Source organism: Octodon degus, unplaced genomic scaffold (assembly GCF_000260255.1).
Source record: "Octodon degus isolate 3935 unplaced genomic scaffold, OctDeg1.0 scaffold00368, whole genome shotgun sequence".
Lineage (NCBI taxonomy): Eukaryota > Metazoa > Chordata > Mammalia > Rodentia > Octodontidae > Octodon > Octodon degus.
In genome coordinates this window covers 816,288-821,471 of record NW_004524944.1, presented here as the reverse complement: position 1 = coordinate 821,471, position 5,184 = coordinate 816,288, and the positions used below count along the sequence as shown (strand labels likewise).

The 5,184-nt window shown below is 36.3% G+C and overlaps 1 non-coding gene across 1 annotated transcript; it reads left to right on the top strand.

Annotated features, from left to right (window-relative positions):
- The first annotated feature begins 3,511 nt into the window (after positions 1-3,511).
- LOC111814586 lies at positions 3,512-3,618 on the top strand. The gene has a single exon (XR_002819539.1). It is a non-coding gene; the product is annotated as a U6 spliceosomal RNA (small nuclear RNA).
- The last annotated feature ends 1,566 nt before the right edge of the window (positions 3,619-5,184 follow it).

The following is a 5,184-nucleotide window of genomic DNA, read 5'->3' as shown; positions in this document are numbered from 1 at the left end:
TCTCAGTTTCAGCCTCAGTGTACCCCAGGATAGAACCCCTAGCCCCTGCACCTGCTTGCAGGCACTTTAATCCAATGAGCTATTTGTCCAGCAAAAGATGAAACTTAAGAAATGTTGTTTGAGTCATCAGAATATTTTTCATTAGCTTTCATTTGTTGAAAAAATAGTTGTGTATTAGTCAGTTACAAAGCCTAGTGAGCACCTAATCTGTGTTAGACTCTGGTAGTGCACAAAATATAATTCCTGCTCTCTTGGAGATAATATGTGAAAGACAACATGGAAAATACAAAGATCAGTTCTTTGAGTTATACACTCCAAGTGCTTTGTTTTTTTCTATAATTTTATTGAGAAACAAATAGCAATAAGACAGTTTTAAACCAAATTGGTAGGACAGTTTTAATAATTAACTCATTGTATACATTCTTCCTAGAGGTTAATTGCTGTACAAGATGCAGATATGATATCCTATTTACAAACACTATTAGAACAAATCCCTCTATTCATTAAGAGAATGTAACTATATATCTATCCTAACTATTTTGAGTACACAGATACAAAATGGGCATTCATCTGTATGCCCTTTTTTTGTTAAGTTTCATTATTTGAATATTATAGGTGTGTTAACTCAGCAAAATATTCTAAAAGAGTCCAGTAGTCCATAATAGTATTGAGTCTTCCGCTTCACTGGCAATGTCAGAAATCGTTGACCTGAGTCCTCTGCAGCTCAACATAACAACATGGCTTTACTTCTTATACTTCATTTTTATACTTTTCTGCTGGATGGTTAAGACCAAGGTAAAGCAGGACCTATGCAACAAGAGTTGTAGCTTTTGGGTCTGTTAAGATCAGTGAAAACCCCTCAGGATTTATCCTGAGATCCTGTACCTCGGAACCTTTGTCAATGTCAGCCATGTGGATGAGTCAAGGCCATTGCTTGGCCAATGTGCTCTCTGTGAAAGCCTGAGAGAGTTTTCTCTCCATGTGACTCTCCTTAGGCACACTCTACATCATTGATCACTTTCTTCTTTGGCCCCATAATCTCCTTGATCAGAAAATTTGGGACACTTCCAAGTTACGTGATGTTACAGTACAAGTTCTCATATGTCCTGAGTCTTAATTGACCTTGGAAGGCTATGACCTAAATGTTGGCTTTCATCCAAGTGTTTTGGAGACTAGCTAAGTAATGACAAATATGACAAAAAGAGAAATAGGCCATAGGACTCTGTGTGTAGTTACTTTAAAGGATATGATGTAACCAAAGAAAAGTTTAAGGATAAAACACTTTGAACTGAACTAAACAATAGGTAAAAACACTTGCTAGTGAGGTAAGACTAGGACTCTGTGACAATAAAACAATGTGACTAAAGGGCTACAGCTACAGAACTGAACTTACGAGTCCATGTGTCTAGACACTTGCCTCCAAGAAAAAGTGGAAAAAAGGATAAAAAGGAAAGTTATGAACTAAGAACAATTAAAACTTTTGAGGTCTTAAATAGTCAAATGGTATGCTTCCTCATGTATCATGAAATAGATCATTAAAACCATACACAAGACAAAAACATACTTTTCCCCACAAAATAAAGAAAATTTCTGATTTTTACTGATTAGCTAAAGTAATTGTCAATGCTTTTTTTTTGGGGGGGGGTGAGGCGGCAGAACTGGGGATTGAACTCAGGGACTAGGCCTTTTTGATGCATACTTGCCAACAGCTTGTAAATCTTCTATCCCCCTCCCCCCTTATCTCCCCAGTCCTTTCAGTCTAGTAAGATGATGAGGAAGTCCAATACTCTGGTTTGATAAAAAAGTACCTGTGGACTGGTAAACTATGAACAATCCTTCACCTGAGTCCCACATCTTCATCATAAAACTCCAAAGAAGTCTCCTTTCCTTAAAATCACAAGTTATTTTCTATCTACTTAGATTAGTAACAAATTCATTTACACTATACATTTTAGATATGCATGTGGTAATAACATTGGAACTTGCAGCTGAAGCCCATCCTGTACTGACAGAGTCACCATAATGACTATTTTGATGCTCCTTTTCATACGCAATATTTCCTCAAAGCCATTCAATATCTCTTCTTGCTTATGCTGCTGGAGAGGCAAAAATCTGAGGCTTTAATAGACCTTAAGTGCTAAGGCCAGTAGGACTTTAAAGCTTTTTGGTGTTTGTTTGTTTTATTTGTTTGTGGGGTTTTGGTATCTAAAGAATCCAACTTTCTTGTAGCTAATTTCAAGGTAATATCTACACTAAACATAAAACAGACTCAGCAGAAAAAATATTTTAATCAAAATTGTTGCAATGACAGCAAACATAATATGAAAGTTATTCATAAATAATGAAACATGAATTTCTCTTAAAAGGAGTAATGTCTAGAATGTGAGCAACTTTCAATTATTAGTGACTACCATCAAGCATTTACCTCATTGCAGCATGGGCCACTTGTCACTCTGCTGGTATAGAAACAGGTTAGTTTTCTCCCATAGTTAGTTTTTGTGCAGACGTAACACATGCATTTACACAGGTGTCTTCAGGTGGTTAGTTTGCCTAACCCAAATTGAAATGAACTGATGAATGATGAAAGTGAATTAATCCTCACTTAGCCAGTAATGAGTATATGCAAGCCATTCAAGGCATTTTAAGTTCTACTCTAGAATTCATTTCATGTACAAGTAATTCCTAGATGAAAACAAACTGTACTGAAATTTCTAAAAGCTGGTAATTCTGAATGGTGACTAATGTTTTTCTAAACTACCAAATAAAATATTTCATGATGCTAGAAATGTGGTTCTCATAACTGGATATTTTTGAGTCATTCTGAGAATATTTCACAATTGGTGATGTATCACATATTACTGAGAACATTCTGGCTCTGTGGAATGGACCAATATTACCTTTTCAAAATATAAAATATTTTAAATCATTTTCTGTTGGGGACCACAAAATATAAATTGAGTTCAGAGAATGTCCGAGACCATCCTTGTTCTGTTCAAGGCCATCTTTATTTTGCCTTGTAAGCCAGATTGGAGCTCAGAAGCTGTCCACTTTCTCTCTACAGCTAGTGAGGCTGCAGCACTCAGAGCGCACATACTGAGGATGACAGGGATCTGTAAAGCAATTTAATAGCAGGAGAAAAGTCTCACCTGGGGGAAGAACAGTTTGTCGGCCCTTGTCTCAACTTGGCATGAATTACTGTGTTTTTACTAGCATACAGTAATCACACCCATTTCTGGGAAAGTCTACCACCTCTGCTAAAAATGTGTGTATGTGCTCCATAAATAGTGGCAAGCTTGGAGAGTCATTGTCTATACCCATACTGTGGCCCTGAACTCCTAACCCCCCATGCTATTTACATATTACTAAGTTATTTCTTTCATTTCACCCTTTGTCATAACCCTAGTACAGGGAGTTGGGAATCTTAGACTGGTCCATAGCAATTTTCTAATAATTCCATCTGGTAAATAAAATGCTGTCATTTATAAATATATTATCATTGAAAAGGTTTGCAGTACTCACTTCAGCAGCTCATACACTGAAATTTGAATGATGCGGAGAAGATTAGCATGGCCCCTGTGCGACGATGACATGCAAACTTGTGCAGTGTTCCATATGTTTAAAAACTGGTTTGCAGCTATATTAGAAACAAGAGAACAGACTGGATAAATAACAGAAAGAATGAAGAAATTAATTAAGATATCAGATATATTCATATTCATGTACCAAATTATTAAATCATTTCTTAAAAGGAGAAATCCTAAAAATTATGCTTATCTTAATTTCAAAACAAGGGATTTAAAAGAAGCTTAAATACAACCTCAAAATGTAGAGTAATACAACAATGCAAATATTCATGTATTTACTATCACATTGAACACTGAGCTTTAAACTTAATCAATGTTGATAAAATTGGTACCAAATTAGGCATCAATCTTTTCAGTCAGTAGTGACAAAGGTTTTGAGAACTGGCTCCAGACACTGGGTACACAGGAGGGCAGTGTTACTTCCAAGGGTAATGTTACTTCAACACATGGAAACATTTTTGCAAATTTTAAAATAAATCATCTTGTAATGTTGTTAAAAAGAAGTCACAATTCTTTGAGAGACTCTTCATATATAAAGAAATGTCTTTGGTAATAAAAACAAAAGAGAAATTGTCTGAAAGAAGACAGACTTGAGAAAGTAGACTTTCTATGCCTTTCACTTAGGACATATTATCTCAACTCTTATTTCTCAGAATTGGAAACATAAAATGTGAGTTTCATGCCATCACATGCATTTCTGTACCCTTTCTCTTTTCCTCGCTTATAATGTACTCTAGCCCCTTCTAGGGAACTCTATTTCCCTAGAATTGTATGTTACCAGTTTCTCTCTATTCCATGTCCTAAATAACTCTGTCTGATTCTCTTTCTGTCTCTCTCTGTCTCTCTCTGTCTCTCTCTGTCTCTCTCTCTCTCTGTCTGTCTCTCTCTCTCTGTCTCTCTCTCTCTCTCTGTCCTTTTTGAATCCTTCAGTGAGTATTCATATTTAAGCTAAACTAAAATACCAGTTTAAAACACATGTGCAGACATGTGCTCCCTCATCTGCTCAGCTCCATCCCTATCTTATCTCATTCAAGGCCAGTGGTCCTTTCTTTAAGAAGATATAGGGGGCCTGATCCTAGCTCAGTTCTTTAAGTGGCTGCTTCCACAATGCTGGCAGCCTCAGGTTGCTGTAGTTCTATCCCCACAACACTCCAGCCAGCCAAAAGTGCCCTGAAGGCATTCGAGGAGAAAAAAAAAAGAAGTAGAAGATATAAAATTCTTACTTTTCAGCTGCCTTCATTTATCACAAGGTCACTCATTCCATGTATAAATTCCTTTTCTACAGCACTAAAATTATGCTTAACATGCTTAACAAAGTCTTTCATGTTACTGAGTCTACTGAACACTTGATTTGTCCTCTTATTCAGAAGTATTGGACACATATAGTACTTTGAACCCCTTTCTTCCTTTGGCTTTTGTCACATAATCCTCTTCTGAATTATTTCCCTCTGATTCTCAGGTATTTTCCAATCTTGCTTCTTTTTTACCCCCTTGTTATTCAATACTGGATATCTTGAAACTCAGGTCAAAGTCCTTATCTTTTCCATACTCCTTTCTAAGCCTGGTCAAATTCACCTATTTTCAGAGTTTCAAATGCTGT